The sequence below is a fragment of the Rhinatrema bivittatum genome, chromosome 7 (genome assembly GCF_901001135.1).
Source record: "Rhinatrema bivittatum chromosome 7, aRhiBiv1.1, whole genome shotgun sequence".
NCBI lineage: Eukaryota > Metazoa > Chordata > Amphibia > Gymnophiona > Rhinatrematidae > Rhinatrema > Rhinatrema bivittatum.
The window spans coordinates 150,282,179-150,300,179 of record NC_042621.1 but is presented as its reverse complement, the minus strand read 5'-3'; the positions used below and the strand labels follow the sequence as shown (position 1 = coordinate 150,300,179).

General features: G+C 44.8%; 1 protein-coding gene across 19 annotated transcripts in view; it reads right to left on the bottom strand.

Moving 5' to 3' along the window:
* The window catches only part of LDB3 (LIM domain binding 3), a 452,171-nt gene that overhangs the window by 301,346 nt on the left and 132,824 nt on the right, over window positions 1-18,001 (bottom strand). The gene's annotated exons all lie outside the window — the stretch shown is intronic.

Below are 18,001 nucleotides of genomic sequence, written 5' to 3'. Positions count from 1 at the left end.
GGTAAGAGGTCTGTAACACAAACTTTACAAAGAAAGGCTCAAGACACTTAAAAAGTAATTGCTGAAGAAAAGAAGAGATGGAGTGATATGATAGAAACATTCAAATATTTGGCAGGCATCAAAGTATGGGAAGGTGACATTTTCCATAGAAAAGGAAAGTCAAGGACAAGGTTTTATAATATGAAGTTGAAGGAAGAAGGTTCAAAGGAAAGATGAGAAAAGATGGATTTCTGGAATAGCCTACTAGCAGATGTAATGGCAGCCAAAACTGTGACAGAATTGAAACAAGCTTGGTACAGATTTTGTGAAGCTGTCTCAGAACTAGTTTGGAATTCTGTAGGGATGTTTTTTTTTAATGTGGCATTGTTTTTGAATCAGTTTGTCTTGTTGATGTTATTACTATGCATGTTTTCTTTATACCCCACATCTGTGCGGGCTATAATAATACAATAATTAAATAAACAGGCAAGAGAGCACAGTTGTAAATCAAATGAGTAAAAGAGCTGAAGGGAGGGCAACAGATAGAAAAATGAGGGTGGGTTCGGCATGCTCAGAGGTACGCTGCATCAGGTTCCAGAAGCTAGGGAGGACTTGCAAATAGTGGGCACCCTACCATCAATGAGCACAAGGTGGTCGGAAGTTTAGGGCAACAGCCTGACTAATGTTGGCAAGTATGTGGATTACTCCAAAACCCGAAGGTAAGACACAGGAGATAACGAGGGTGTTGGATTAATTATGGGTTGTAAAAACTAAGAAGGAAATGACATGGCCTGGAACAACCTACAGAGGTACACATACCTGGGACAGATATATAGGGCAGTAGTAGGAACAGGGTTGAAAGATCAGGGAAAAGACTTGGGGCTAGGGGTGGGCTGGGGAAGCTAGAGTAGGTTTAAGTATGGGGAATATATGTGCTTACCTACCAAAAATGGTAAAAAAAAACCCCATAGATGACAACTGGGCAGAGTGGGTGGGGCAATCTGATAGCATTTACTATGTTAACCACTAAGCAGCCTATTTACTAAAGGTTTTCTCTAATGCAGAGCTTCCAAACCTGTTCTGGGGACCCCACAGCCAGTCACGTTTTCATGATATCCACAACAAGTATGCATGATATAAATCTGATTAACATAGAAAATGAGTGTATGCAAATTTATCTCATGCATATTCATTGTGGCTACCCCAAAACCCAACTGGCTGTAGGATCCCCAGGACAGGTTAGGGAAGCTCTTCTCTAATGTGAAAAATGTTTAGTAAACAGATCCCAAAGTAAGCAGCAAGAATACATAAAATGTCAAGTAAAATTTACTATATCATTCTCAGATCTCTCACATCTTCTATGCTACAGTGCAAAGTGTTGTACATGAACTTCCAGATCGCACTGAACACCATTAAAGTCATCTTCAATACAAGGCTCCTCTAACCCATGCAGTTGCTAGGCAACCTGAAGATGCACGGCAGGAGAAGACAAGGCATAAAGGTCACACATGCCATTGTCAAGGCATTATCAATTTATGACCTTTTCTATATGCATGAAATAGGATCACCTCTGTCTGGAGGATAAAGAATTATCAGGATGGAATATTGTAAATATACTCTACATATTCTACCATCTGAGAGCAATAAAAACCATGTAACAGTGTTACATGACTTTTTCTAACCCACTTAATTATTTTGTCTTCTGGAAAAAAAAAAAAAAAAGGAGAGAGTTGAAAGTGCAGGAAACTTCAGCTTGTCTCCATAAATTAAGATTTGCAAATACCTTTTTCTACACTGGCATTTCTTTGATTCTTACAATATATAATTCTGTTATGCAGTAGTGGCTATTACTGCAAATGTAGTACTTCAAATACAACACAACCATGGTAACTAACACCATCCAAATTCTTTCACTCTCAAGATACTTTGATTATTTTTTTTGGGGAAGGGGGGGGAGGGGAAGTGGAAAGGGAAAGGGGTTTAAGATTAGAATAAGTGTGTGCATGGAGGAAGCATTCAAAGGTGAGAGCAACAAAACAGATCCACAAAGGTTAGTGAATATAAACTGATCCTTTCCATCAATGAAGCTTAAATACCTAATTACATTCAGTTTGACAGCTGTTTAGCACCAACTAATAACAGCGCACATTAGACAACTAGTAATACTATTGTAATTACATTTAAAGTACAGATAAACTTGATCTAATACTTTATACAGGATCAGACAAGTTTTAGCATTCAAACACTTTATTCCAATGCAGAAGATCCTTCAGCAAAATCTGATGGGCTGACTGAACAGGCATTGTTTATTAGAGATGTGCATCGTTTTTTATGTTCGTGTCGTTCTTCGTTTTTCGGCCGCCATGGAAAATGTCGGTTTTTTTTCGGTTCGGGTCTTTTTTTTTCGCGAAAAATCGATTTTTAGTTAGTGCGCGCTAACTCCCCGTTAGCGCGCGCTAACAAAAACCGTTAGATTTTGTTACTTTTTGTTAGTTTTTGTTAGCGCGCGCTAACGGGGAGTTAGCGCGCACTGACTCCCATTAGTGCGCACTAATGGGAGTCAGTGCGCGCTAACTCCCCGTTAGCGCGCACTAACAAAAACTAACAAAAAGTAACAAAATCTAACGGTTTTTGTTAGTGCGCGCTAACTCCCCGTTATCGCGCGCTAACTCCTGTTAGCGCACACTAACAAAAACCGTTAGATTTTGTTACTTTTTGTTACTTTTTGTTAGTTTTTGTTAGTGCACACTAACGGGGAGTTAGCGCGCACTGACTCCCATTAGTGCGCACTAATCGGAAAAACAAATTTTAGCGAAAAAACAGGAAAATCCTGATTTTTTTCGGGCTCCCTGAAACATGCCGAATTGGACAATTTTGTTGCAATTTTCCAATTCGGCAAAAACGAATACACATCTCTATTGTTTATATCCAATCATTATAGGTAATGTTTCCTGGTTCAGATTTACATCATCACTAATGGATTATGAGGTTATTAATTGATCTTTGATAACAAGCAATGCATCTCAGTAAACCTATTTTCTCTATCATTAGCAGTCTTAGGGGTAGATTTTCAGACGAGCGCGAACAGCCTACTTTTGTTTGCGCTCCAGGCGCAAACAAAAGTACGCTGGATTTTAGTAGATACGCGCGTAGTCGCGCGTATCGGCTAAAATCCTGGATCGGCGCGCGCAAGGCTATCGATTTCGTATAGTCTGCGCGCGCCGAGCCGCGCAGCCTACCCCCATTCCCTCCTAGGCCGCTCCGAAATCGGAGCGGCCTAGAAGGGAACTTTCCTTTGCCCTTCCCTCACCTTCCCCTCCCTTCCCCTACCTAACCCACCCGCCCGGCCCTGTCTAAACCCCCATCCTACCTTTGTCGGGGGATTTACGCCTCCCGGAGGGAGACTAAATCCCCGCGCGCCAGCGGGCCTCCTGCGCGCCGGGCCGCGACCTGGGGGCGGGTACGGAGGGCGCGGCCACGCCCCGGGCCGTAGCCACGCCCCCGTACCTGCCCCCAAAACGCTGCCGACACGCCCCCGCAACGCCGCGCGCTCCGGCCCCGCCCCCCGACACGCCTCCCGACACGCCCACTCCGAAAACCCGGGACTTACGCGAGTCCCGGGGCTCTGCGCGCGCCGGGAGGCCTATGTAAAATAGGCTTCCCGGCGCGCAGGGCCCTGCTCGCGTAAATCCGCCCGGTTTTGGGCGGATTTACGCGAGCAGGGCTCTGAAAATCCGCCCCTTAATTTTTAAGTGCTTTCTTTGGATTATGTCACTGAGCAAATATTCTCAACTGTGCTTTGAGATTAGAGATACCCAGAAGACAGAGCATGATTAACCCAAAATCTATTTAACCTTTAGAGGATGAAGGGTTATAAAAAAAAAAATCCTAATAATGATTTTCATTAAATTAGATATTCATCAAAAATATATATTTAGCATGGTCTGAATAAAGATATCTAAAGACTAAGAAGAGGATAGTCACTACATTTATGTCCATCACTTCGCCTATAGCTATGCCTACAAACTAGCCCCTAGATCAGAGCTTTCCAAACTTTTCATGTTGGTGACACACTTTTTAGACAAACATAATTTCACGACACAGTAATTCAGTCTACTAGCAAACCAGAGGTTAAAGGTTAAACGAACGAAACATATTTCAATTTTATATATGTTTCCTTAAATATATACATAAATAAAATCTTTCACAACACAACCTCTCTCATGAAAACCTTTCATTTATATTAAAAATATATAATATTCCAAGATTAATGTTATTGTTATAATTTATGAGTAACAATAATAAAACAAATGGTGGTAGGTATGGAGAGTAAGGTTTTAGATGGGATTGTGTCTGCTATATGGGATGCAGGTTTCATCTTTTTTAAGATGGTTTCTATCTCCAGGGTTGTTGTGAGGTTGAGGGATCCAAGACTGCTGCCATTGTGGTTAGGGAGTAAGGAAATGTGAGTGGGCTTAGGGGGGAAGCGTAGGAGGATATGGGATATTTTGTTATGGAAGTACTTTGCAAGTTCTTTGCATTTTTCCTTGGTGTTTTCTTTGTGGGAGGTGGGGGGGAGATGATTTTGTGAGATCTGCAACATAAGAGAATAGAGCATTAGAGTTGAATTGGTAGTCATGGATTTTGGCAGAGTAGTAGTCCCGCTTGGTTTGGATGGTGGCTTGACGGTAGTTGTGTAGTGTGTGTTTGTATATAGCTTTGTGTGTGGGGGTGGGTTGTCTGCGCCAGATGCGTTCTTTGGATCTGAGCTCCCATTTTAACTTTTTTAGTTCGCAGGTATACCATGGTTTTTTTTTATTCTGCGAGTTGGGGATTTCTTTATGGGTCATAGGGCAGAGTTCATCGGCTATTGTGTTGGTGATGTTGTTCCAGGAGTGCAGGGCTTCATCAGGATTAGAAAGTTCAAGGTTCCCAGTAACTTTTTCAAATGCTAGGTTAAGGGCCTCTGTGGAGCATGGTTTACGGAAAGAAATTATTTTCTTCTGTGTTTGTGAGGCCAAGGTGGGGGTGTTGACAGTGATACGGGCATTGATAAGGAAGTGATCGGACCAGGGGATGGGGGAAGCTACGGGGGTGTTAGGTGCTAAGATGTAGGAATTAATAAAGAGGAGGTCAAGGGTATGCCCTACTTTGTGTGTTGGCGTGGTGATGAGCTGTCTGAAGCCTAAGGCTTTGAGGGCAACCAGGAGGGTTTCACAGGCGGGCGATGTGGGACTGGCATCCACATGGAGATTGAAGTCTCCGAGTATAACTGTAGGGAGGTCAGGCTTGAGAGAGTATACAATATATTCAATGAGGGGGGGAAGGGTCATGTTTGAGTAAACTAGGAGGGGCATAGATGAGGCAGACCTGAAGGGCGGTAGATTTAAATAGCCCAATTTCAAAACTGGGGGGGGGGGATTGGAGGGTTGCAATTTAAGATTGAGGAGTTTTTTGGCAGCTAGGAGTAGCCTTCCACCTCTTTTTTTTGGTCTTGGGATGGAGTAGATGTCATAGGTTTGTAGGAGGAGTTGGTTGATGAAAACATGGTCTGAATCCTTTAGCCAGGATTCAGTAATGGCTCATATATCAGGATTGTCATCAGTGAGCAGGTCGTGTAGGATGGGTGCTTTTTTAAGGATAGATTGCACATTGATTATTTATTTATTTTATTTATTTATTTGGAATCTTTTATATACTGAGGTATAGCAAGCTGCCTTCACTCCGGTATACATTTTAACAACTTATTACAGATAATGAACAATATAATCGAGAATCTTATTAACTGAATGCATTAAAACCATTCTATATACAGGCAAATTGAGCAGGTATTACAGTGTACAAACAGCATACGGACAGGTATTACAGTTAACAGAGTACAAATAGAGTCCAATCAGGTCTTACAGTGTATAAACATTGTCTAAACAGAGTAATGTTATGGCCAGCGTAGCTAGGCCTAGGAATTGGGTGAGGGGTGTGATCATGATGGGCACTAACAATTTCCAGGAAGTAGCTGGGTGTGTCAGAGTTATGTTGGTTTTGCGCATGTATGAGTGGTGCAAGATGGGAATGGTCGAGATACACATTTCAAAACAGCAGGTGGGACACTTAGATATGGGAAAAGTGGGAGGTCTGGCTAAGATACCGGGTAGCAAGCAGTGTTAGAGGTAAGGCTACAAGGAAAAACAGTCTAAACAATATTTAAACAGGACTAGAGTCTATTTTACAAAGAAATCAATTTGAAGCGAGTCACAGGGAGCGATGCCTCATGGGCTCAGGGTAAGTTCAAACCAGGAGGGTCTCTTCATCACTTGATGTGACTGTGATGTGCTGAAGGGTGCTGAAGGGTCGCACAAAGGGGCGCTCTAAGGGGCATGCCCCTTAGGTCGTGCTCCTTCGTGCGCGTGGCGCTTCCGGTGAGCAACAAAATTTAAAGGGCTCACCCTGCGTCCCCGATTTGAATCGTCGGTCAGTGGCTGATCTGTGATTGGGCGCGCCGATTGGGGGGAGCGGTTAGGGCCAGGCCACGTTGCTGAGGCCTGGATGGCGCTGCTGGGTCTCCGTGACGGCCTGGGTCCACTCGAGTTGGCTCTCTCCCCGGCGGGAGTACGCCAAAAGCACGAGCCTATGTGGGGTCGGGTTGGCCGGATGAGAATGAATGCGCCACCGGTGAGCAACAAAATTTAAAGGGCTCACCCTGCATCCCCGATTTGAATCGGTGGTCGGTGGCTGATCTGTGATTGGGCGCACCAATCGAGGGGGCGCAGCTAGGGCCAGGCCACGTTGATGAGGCCTGGATGGCGTTGCTGGGTCTCCGGGATGGCCTGGGTCTGCTCGAGTTGGCTCTCTCCCCGGCGGGAGTGCACCGAAAGCGTGAGCCTATGTGGGGTCGAGTCGATCTACCCACTCTCAGCCCCCGACATCAAGCCCCCACCTCCCCCGCCCCTAAAGAGTCAAAACTTCAAACCCCCACCCCCCCAAAAATAATTTAAAAAAGAAATTCAGGTCCCCCATTCCCCCACACTCTCCCTCCACCCTCTGACCCTCCTCCAGAACCCTGCCTTATCATTAACTGGATCCTGCATCAGGGCCGAGTGCTCAGACCGTGCCCCAGCCATGAAACTGGGGTATGGTCAAGGGATTGGACACAGGCCACGTGGGCTGGGTCTGATCCCCAGACCTTACCAGAAAGTGGCGCTGACTGGACTGGGTATGTGGGTGTACTCAGCCCCATCTTGGTAAGGCAGAGTTCTGGAGAGGGGTCAAGAGTGGGGGAAGGGTGTGGGGGATGGGAGGCCTGAACTTTAAAAAAAATTGGTTTTGGTGGTGGGGGTGAGGGGTTGAAGTCTTGGCTATTTAGGGGGCAGGGGTGGGTGGAATCTCTCCCTTGGGAGGGCCAGGGTGTTATGGTGGCCAGCCGTGGTGCCCCGCAGCCGACCACACTTACCCGCAGCCGACCACACTTACTCCACTGTCCCGGGGCCTTCTCCTTCGACGTGGCAAAGGGCCTACCCCACCACCGCCGTGCGTCCAGCCGTGTCAGTCACAAGGCACCCGCGCGTGATTCCTCCCCTTCCTTAAAGGAGCCGTGCCAGAAGACCTTCCCGTGGGACCCAGATACCCAGGGCCCCACTGGTCCTATTTAAGGCAGCCCCTAATGCCCTATCATTGCCTCATCAACAGGTCTCACTGTTAGGGCTGCTAAGTTGTTCCGTGTCTTCCAGCCTCTGTGCCTTTCTGTTCCTGGTCCAAGTGTCTCCGTTCCTGCCCTGCCTCTCCGTCCCTTTGGCTTGCTCCTCTGGTACCTGACCTGGCTCGTCCTTGGATTCTGCTTTTGCCTGCTGCCTGCCCCAACCGTCTGCCTGTTCTCTGTTTCTGCTGACCACTGCCTGTCTCGACCTCTGGCCTGTCCTTGGATTCCACTCTCGCCGCCAGCCCTGACTCCCAGACCGTTTGACCTGCCTTTGTCTCACACCTTACTATGTCATACGGGTGACCGTCGCCCGTATGACATAGTGAGGGCAAAGGTAGCTCCGGCGCCATTTTGAAGATTGGCAATACGGCCCGCGTGCAGGAGGTCGCTCCCGGACCCCCGCTGGACTTTTGGCAAGTCTTGTGGGGGTCAGGAGGCCCCCCCCAAGCTGGCCAAAAGTCCCTGGGGGTCCAGCGGGGGTCCGGGGGCGATCTCCTGGACGCGTGACGTCGGGAACCAGGAACCAAAATGGCACCGGCGCTACCTTTGCCCTGTCACATGATAAGGGCAAAGGGCCACCGGCGCCATTTCTCTCAACGCAGTCGTGGCCAGAGAGAGGGAAATCGCGTCGGGACTCCCCCACTGGACCCCAGGTAATTTAAAACATTTTGGGGGGGTTCGGGAGGGTGGGGGGATTTGTTTTAACGGTTTCGGGGTGGGTTTTAGGGTTTTTTGGTGTGCCGGTTTTCCCGCCCTCCCCCGATTTACGATTTTTAACGATTTTTTTAAAAAAAAAACCACGACGATAAGATTTCCCTCCCCCCCCAGCCAAAATCGATCATTAAGACGATCGATCACACGATTCACACCCCTAGAAATTATGCAGAAAAGGACCAAATGGTCCATCCTGTCTATCCAGCAAGCTCAAGGTAGTAACTGCCACTCTGTGCTGCTTATTCCCATATTTCTCCTAAGGGTAGTAACTGTTGCACTTGTGCAATTATGCCCAAACTTTAAGATACCCATACAAATTTCAGATAGTAACATTCTTTATTGGATGATGAGCTTTCTTCAAAATGGCACCCCATCTACACTTTGAAGATACCTCAAAACAAACCTCACATCAAACCATGCATTCTTGAGTAACTATTGGTTTTTTCCTATGATTTAGTTTAAAAGCATCTCTATCTCTTTTTATACTTTAGTGCCAGGAGCTGGATTCTACCCTGCTTAAAGCAGGGCCCATCCTTTCAGTACAGGCTTTCCCTTCCCCATAATGGTGCGCAGGTCTTAACCAATCTAAAGGCTTCTTCTCTGAAGCACCGTCTCATCCATGCATCGAGACTCTGGAGCTCTGCCTGCCTCTGTGGTACTGTGTGTGGAATGGGGAACATTTCTGAGAATGCTACCCTGGATGTTCTGGATTTCAACTTTTTATCTAATATCCTAAATTTGGCTTCCAGAAACTCCCTCTCATAGCTGTTGATGGTGCCCATCCGTATCAGGACAACCAGCTACTCCCCAGCACTATCCAACATCCTGTCTGGGTGATCATCAGGAAGGCAAGTTACTGAATGATCCTCATGCTCATCAGCCACCCAGTTATCTACATTCCTAATGACTGAATTGCTAGCTACTATGGCCATCCTAATCCTTTGTGCCTGGGCACACACATCCAGTGACACATCCTCAGTGTAAGAGGATACTTCATCACTTGGAGGGCATATCCTACATACAGGACATGTCCTGCCACACCGAGGTGATACTCTACTTCTGGGCAACCTTGTTCTCCCAAGGCATCACAGGGGCTGCTAGACTGGAAATGGGACTTCCGCCCAGCTTCTCGTCTCATCTGGACTTCGTCAGTTCCTCATCTCGTCCTGGATGCCGTTGCATCACTCTTGGTATCATGTCTTGTTCCTGATGTTGTCGCATCGACCCTGGTCCGGGATGCCGTCGCATCGACCACTGGTCCGTGATGTCTTCGCGTCAGCTTTGGTGTCAAGTCTTCGTCAGCGATGCCGTTGCATCGATCCTGGTGTCATGTCTTCGTCCGCGATTTATTTATTTATTTATTTAATATCTTTTATATACCGACGAACGTTGGGAACATCTCATCGGTTTACAGAGAACAGAACTTAGCAACAGGCTTTACATTTGTCACATGATTATAATAGGAATAGTAGAAATAACAATAATAACAAAAACAATAACATACGAGTAATATGGAAGTTATACAAGTAATAATTAACTAAGTGGGGTACATGATAGTGGTTAGTCAGAAGAGGGGCAGGGAGATTCTGCTAGATATGATTGATATCAACATTTGTAGGAGGTATAAATGGTATAAATGGCGATGCCATTGTATCAACCCTGGTGTCATGTCTTCAGCTACCTTGGTTTCTTGTCTAGTGCCAGCCTTCGTCTCTGATGCCGTCTGCATCAGCCTTTGTGTCAAGTCTTCATCCGCGATGCCGTTGCATCGATCCTGCTGTCATGTCTTCGTGTCAAGGCTTGTCTGCCCTCGAGCTCAGGCCAGGCCTGCTGCTCCTTGCCGATCCAAGCGGCAGGTCTGAAAGGGCTCGGAATGGTCGGAGGACCATTCACATTCCAACATCATCTGTTGTTGGCCTTGGGAGCTTGCTGGCCTGGCAGAGGGTAAGACCCTCGGTTCGGCCCTGGATCCGTCTGGGGTCGGGCTGAGGCCCAAGGGCACACTAAAACACCCGAGTGTAACAGAATGCAAGGCCTTTCGAGGCCATTGGGAACAGAATGCAAGGCCCTTTCGAGGCCCCTCCATAACATAATACACAGATGCAGCTTCTATTTGTAGGAGTTTTTACAGTGTAAATTTGTTTACTTTCTAGTTAATTAGGGGTTCTTTGAGGTTACAAAAAATGGTGTTTATTGGCATTTTTGTAGTGGAGGTACAATTACTGGGAACCCTGTCCAGCATTGAATCAAACATTTACATTTACATATCATGAAAGGAAAAAAATATGAATATTTCCTCAGTAACCGGTACTAACACTCACATTCCCCCAGCCACCAGCACATGCCCCCTTCCCCTCACAGGCCAGTCCTCTTTCACCATACAGCCCTAGCTGCATCAGTTTCTTTCCCCACCAGCCTCTCATTAACCTCCTCCCTAACTCTGTCCCCTACCACACTCAAACTCACAGCTGTACCATCCACCAGAAGAAGAGAAGGGAGGTCCATTAGCTGCTGAAAATTTGTGTAACTGAGGAGTTGCTGGCAAGGGAAGGGCACAAAAACAGGTGGGGATGGGAGTTAGATGAGGAGTTGAGAGAATTAAGGGAATTGGTGTTATTCCAGTGTATATGCATAAACACCTATTTTATTTCTTTGCATCAGTGATATGTTATCTGTATTTATTTGTTAAAAATGAAAAAACGGAATCCCTACTTGTATATGATACCAGTTCCTATTTATATTACCTACACTGTCTTTTTGTTTAAAAGTTTTCAACTACAGCATTGTTGACTTAAAAATTTGAACTTTTTTTTATCTCCATTTTGAACAAACTTGTTTTGTGTATACAGTATATTTTGCTTTTTGTGATTTGAAACAAACATATGACAGGGTGCATTTTTCCATAAGGCCAAGTCATGACATTTCTACAAGTGGGAAGGTATGGTAAACTTACTATGAATGAGTAGGCTTAATTCATCCTTGTCTAGAGGATTCCAGAGGTCAAATGTATTTATCAATACAGTTCTCACTGCATAACCTGCATACATTGTAAGATATTTCTAGAAGCAAGGTTATGTCTGCTTTTTCTTCAGCTTCCATATTTCTTATCTTTGATTCAAACATTTGACACCTAGGCCCAGCTGCTCAACCTGAGTCCATTTCTCAGCTTAATGAGACATTCTAGCTAAAGAAAACTTCAATAAATTCAGAATTTTTCCTATAATAGACAAATTAAAACACCTCTACGAGTACATACAAAACATGGAATGCCTATAGCCTTGGGGTGTTCTTCAGATGCTAGCTCAGTGGATTAGTATTTTTATCAGGATTGTATAGAACAGTATAAAAATATGTGCAAGCTTGAGTTTGCGAGTCAGAGCTTTGGTTATTTTTTTGTTGAAAATATAGAACAAAAATATGATTAGAATATTTCTGTTACATTTAGCCAGCCGCAGGATGACTCTACGAGCAGTTGCACTTACTCCAGATGCTGCCAGGCCCTACCTTCGCAGCAGAACGCCACTGGTCTCCTCCCTGCAGCAGGACACCACCAGACTGGCTGCCTCCTGACTCCCTCCATAGGCACACGCGTGCCTGACATTGGAAAAGGCCACAACGCCCATTGATGACATCACATGCCTTGGCCCTATATTAGAGCTTTTCTGATGTCCTTACCTTGCCTCAATACCAGGTCCTCCTACCTAGTGTAGTGTGTGTTTCTTTTATCCAGCCTTGCCTTGTCCTTCCAGCCTGCAATGCCTTGGCCAGCATTGCCTTATCTGTCCAGTTTGCCTTGCCTCATCCAGCATTGCCTCATCCGTCCAGCTTGCCCTGTCTCATCCTTGTCTTCCGATTGATCACTGGAATTGACCCCTTGCCTGGATTCTGACTACTCTGGATTACTGCCTACCACTGACCCCTTGCCTGGACATTGTTTGCTTGCTGCCTGCTCCTGTCCCTTGCCTGGTCCTGGACAACCATCTACCCCATACTCTGAGAGACTCTCACATAAATCCTGCCAGCCCCCAGAATCCAAGGGCTCAACCTGTGGGGAAAGGGGCTGATAAAGGTGAAGCTCTAAACCAGTCTCCCACCAGAGAACCTCTGCCAACTATCTGAAGAAACAATTCCTCCTATTCCAGCTGACAAACCCCACCAAATAAGAGAGAACCAACACTCCCCATCCAGCAACCCCTTTGTGGAACCACCCCTGCCTTATTCTAAGTTCCTTTGATTTTCTATCGGGCAAGAGCAATTAAAAATCGCTCCTGCTCAGCTAGTGCAGAAATTCAAAACAACAGCTACTAGCTCAAGGCTCCTATTTGTTTCTCATGTGCTGATTAAAAGGACCTTTGTTATGTTGCCGGCTTGGGGGTGGCCCCAACAAGCCGACACACTCACCCATATGCCTACGGACACTGTTTTGTAGCGAGGATGCCTCTGCCATCTTCTCCCCAGGACTCCCCAACATGCATCTAGCTTTAAGGGCCATGCAGTGGGAATCCCCTCGACCAGCACTGGCAGATGACATCACATGGCTGGGAATTTAAACCCCAGCCATGCAACAATCCACCCCTCAGCAACGGGTCAATTTCAACCTTGACGTGCTGGTTGCTGCTCTTCTCTCCAGCCTGTTCCAGCCTCATCTCTGCAGCCTGACCCAGCCTCATGCCTCCAGCTCTTCCCAGTTTCATCTTTCTAGGCAAGCCTGTCTCATCAATCTCTCCCAACCTAACTGCATTCCCCCATCTCAGACTAACCATTAGTACTGACATTAGCCTAGACTCCTGTCACTCTTGCTTGCCAGCTGCCTCCCATCTCAGCCTGGCCCCGGATCTGACAACCTCCAGAACCAAAGGCTTAATCTGAGGGGAAAGAGGTTGATATAGGCGAAGCTCCAGTCCAGTCTCTGCACCTATCTGCTCTGTCAGATGGGCCTGAGGACTTACAAGGGTCCACAATCCTAACAGACCCTCAGATTTACTGGCAACATTCTGCATTTTGGCACTAGTAGAACAGCAGTGAGTGGGCATCACTCCTACCTATAGAATTCCGAAGGTGGGATGAAGGAGGGTCCGGCATGAGGATGGTGCCAGTCGGAGGGTGAGGGTGTTATTTTTGCCTTTGGGCAGAGGGCAAGGCTGAAAGAGGTTAGGGATTTCTATTGTGAGAACTTTTTAGGTAAGGAGAGAGAAATTACTTGGGAGGGTTGCCTGCAAGGAAATAGAGGGATATTTCTTTGGAGGCAGTTTTACACTTAGGCTAGATACCCCAATTTAGTCTGGCTCAGGGTGCGGTGGGGGCAGAAAGCATTGCTAGATATGTTAGCCTTCTGCTGCTCTCAGAAAAAGTATGAATATTAATGAGCTGGTTTTTTTCATGAATTTTTTAATGTGATGCACACATTAATATTTGCCACTAGTCAAGAGGAATATGTCTGCATTACCAATAACGTTTAAGGGAGAATTATTAATAATGCATGCTTATCATTGAATTCCGCATTTAACGTACGTTAACACTTTAATGCATCTTAATCAATAGACTCCAAAACCTAAACAGATACTAGTCATTTCATTTGGTTATAATAAAAGTGTTAATGCTTTCAAATCTATATCAAAACTCAAAGTAAGCTGAGAGGAGATATAAAACGGGGTAAAAATCTACACGTATTTAGAAATGTAGGCTCATGGTGCCAGATCCCAGTCCTAGCTCTAACTGAGCTGAAATCCCAAATGAGCAGGAGGAATTGAAGGGTCATAAAATATATAATTACAATACTAAGATCCTTCTTTTAAAAAAATGTAAATTTCCTATTATATCTACCGCAATAGTATCCCTTATGATGTAGGTGTTCTCTCCTCTCAGGTTGTTGTCCCTCAACAAGTAAAGAAATACCGGCCAGACTCGGGAAGAGGGAGCCTAGAGGGGGCAGCTACAGCTCAAGAGAACAGAGCACAAGAAGCTTTTAGCATTATCTAGGTCAGGAACAATCTGAGGGGGCAGGCCCTGGTCACCTAGGCAACTTGCCTGACACAGGGGGTGGGGATTTGGAGAGCAACCAATCCCAAAAGGGCTCCACCCTGAGACTGGGGCTTCTAAACCTCTGCAGCAGCAGGCCGAGCTCACTATGGAGGAGATAGAAGTAGACCCAGTGCCTCTGCAGAGCGGCCCAGACGTTTTTGAGATGGACATTGACTATGGTCAGTCTGTTTAGTTTAACTACACCGCTTAAGGGAACAGGTCTGGCCAGGGAATTATTAGAAAGCTAACCGCTAGTAAAGACCCTGCATGTTCTTTCTTTATTTTATGTCTTATGTTTGGAAACTGGCCATTCTTTTTTGCTTGTTTTGTTAAGCTAGGGCTGAGAAAAAGCTATTGTCTAGTCTCCAGCTGGAGCTACAACTCATGGGGGAGAGGAGGGAGTGAATTGTTCTCAGGCTCTTTCCCAAACTGATAGTGGTGAGTTAACCAGGTGCCCTTACTTGTTTTGATTTCTTTTCCTTTGTTTTTGCTTCTCCCATACGGTTGTATGGGAGGGACTTGTGCTTACCAAAAACGCTGTTAATGCATTAGCTGAGAGTGTGGTACCAAGGGTTTTCCGCCTTTTATTTTTTGGGCTGGAGGAGGCCCACACCCATACAGAGGGGACTCTAACTCTCAGAGCCTAGACTGTTTTGCAGGACCCACTGGTCTCCAGCTGAACCTGGATTTCCTGTCTCTGCATCAGCAGGCAGCATGATATCTAACCCGTGGTGACACCCTTTAAATATTATTGTATTACGCTTTCCTCTGAGGGCATATTTTAGATACGCGGGGCTGCCTAGTCTAGCAAGTTTCCTCTATCTATATTCATCACCTAGTCTATAAAGGCCCGAGTATCACATCAACATCTTTAAACAGCAAACAATTAGTCTCAGGAGCCTCTTCTAATAAATGTGTTTGTTATGAGGACTGCTGCAGACAATTGCATCTGCTCTAACAAGTAAAGCAATATGGATTTCTTCAGGGAACAAGACCAGCTTGATATAAACAAAACTGATTATAATAAGGGGGGAGAGGATGAGGGAAGGGGTTGTTTAAGACAGATAGCTGGGATTTCACAGTGTAAAAGAAAAGAATTCCCCAGAAAGAAGCCATAGAAAATGCAGTAGCTTGAAGCTGGTGCCATAATTTCACCCTTAAGCCTGAAGGGACAAAGTCCTGTCTGATAATCGTTTCATTCTAGTTGTCACTTCAGCTTAATGGTATTAATATTCTGATTGAATACAACTGGAAAATAAGATTTCTTTTTTTTGACCTAGCAGTGTCCTTCTGCTCCTTTTTGGGCGTCAGACTGCAATCAGACCTAACCAATACTGCAGCTACAGAGAGGTATGAGCTTTCATTTACAGCTGCCAGGAGAGATTGTCCCATTTTCAGAATTCTTTCCTCTTAGACCAAACCATTGCAGTAACAGTCAACATGAAACCATGGTTACCTTCGGAATCAAGAACACGTGCACTCCTTTCTAAAATCTGAATTTACAAATAGTTAACAAGAGTAACCCTGTGTCGGTAATGAAGTGAGCAAAATGAGGAATAGAATATCTGTACAGTAACTTAACCATTAGAAAAAAGTGTTACTGCACATTCCCTGTCAAGCCCCCTTAAAAAATTAGAAAGTCAGTAGCTATCACTGTTGCATGATGGCAGAGATGCCTTCCCCCCCTGGCAGAGAAACAGTTCTGAATCAGGAGGCCAATATTCAAAAAAGCATAAAACAGATAACTTCACCAGCTAAGGTTAGCAAGAATATTTAAGCGGGTTCCTTCAGTGAGATGAACTTCCTGTTGAATATCTCTGAATAAAGCTATTCAACTATAGATAGCCAAATGATTTTGAAACCAAACCAGCAATCGTTAAATATTACCGGTTATGTTTCAAAATTATCCACGTAATACGTTGACAGCTTTGCTGATCACTTATGCAACCAACATAGATGTCAAAGTAATGCTGGATGTGGTGGGAGCTGGTTGCTTCTTCATAGCTCTTGGTGACATTTGGAGGTATGAGGGATTCTGGGTGTGGTGGGAAGGTGTGGAGTGGGGAGGGAAGGAGGAAAGACTGTCATAATTCTGGATTTCAGAGGTTGAGGAAGGCAAGGGGATGGGTGGGTTTTCTGGCATATAGGCATGTAACAATTTTGCTTGCTTGGGGAGTGGGCTTAATGCGAAGGGAGGTTTACTCAAAAGTTGAACATGGGTAGGAGGAAGGATTGGGACGGAGGACCAATGCTGCTGCTGTCTTTTTTTTTTTTTTTTTTTAAGCACTTCATTTACACTTATATTCTTTGAATCCAATCAATTAAGGGCAAAATTATCCAGGAACATGTTCCCAGATAACTTTAGAGCTGCTCTCAGGCATGACTGGAGATAGCCAAAAATTTAGTCAGCTAACTCCAAATATCAGAGATAGTCTGATAAATTATTCAGCTAACTCGTCCCCTCCCTAGAATGCCCCCAACATGGCCCTTTCTTACTTGGTTAAATCTTATCTGGATAATGACTTATCCAGCTAAAACTTTATAAGTAAGCGGGATATTTAAAACTTACCATTTAATTGGATAATTTGCGAGTTATCTGGCTAAATGGCTCTGAATACTGGCCTCCAGATGAAATAATTTAGAGAGAGGAAATAAATGAAGACTATGTTGAAATCTTGGATCCAATTATATTATTTCTATTGCTATAAATGCTTTAGGCCTGCCTGATGGCTTAATAGCAACACTTGAAGATCTAGTTTCAATATCCAGACCCAGGTCCTGTGCCTGAGATTGGCTGTGTCATAGAAGGAATATTCACAGCACCGAGGAAGGAAGGAGTCCCTGCCTGTTGCACCACTGCATTAACCTACTACCTGGCATAGAACTTCTTGTACTAGACATCAAAGGGAAGCCCACAGTCCGTGTGTCTTAGCCCAGGTCCACTGTTGTGATGGCCAGGGCTGGCTGGGGGGCATAGATGGGGAAAATTCCCTGATAATTGTAAATGAAATTTTCTGGTGTTCAACGTGCTGTGGGAGCCAGCAGCAGGGACAACTGTCCTGGCAATAAAACATTAATAATAACGAGGAAGAACAATGTTTTCAAATATTGTATTTTTTAATAATGCTTTAATTTAATTCTTTAATGGTTTCCCCCTATTTATTTGTCCACATTCCCATCTGTTCCTGATAGCATCATCTCTTCTAATCTGAAAAAGAAATCTGCAGATTCCACTTTCTGACAAATTATGTGCCCAAATATATATCCTTGTAATTCCACTGGGTAAAGATACATCCAGAAATAAGAATTATATGGTTTTGGTCTAGTGGCAGGAGACTGGTTGCTGCAAAAGCATAATAATGGACAAATCAGTTTTCAAAATATAATTACTGAAATTGTAAAGGCATTTTGATGGTAGTAAAACTCAACCATGGGTTCCTTGAGTTTCTCTTTCAAAAATTCAGTTCTTTTAATTCTCTAAATTAGCTTAAAAGTACATACTACTTGAAATTTAAATTTGCCCTCACTCCCAAAATTTTTCACACAAAAGAATGTGGTTTCTATGCCTCTTTTTATTGTTCAAGTTTTTTCCTC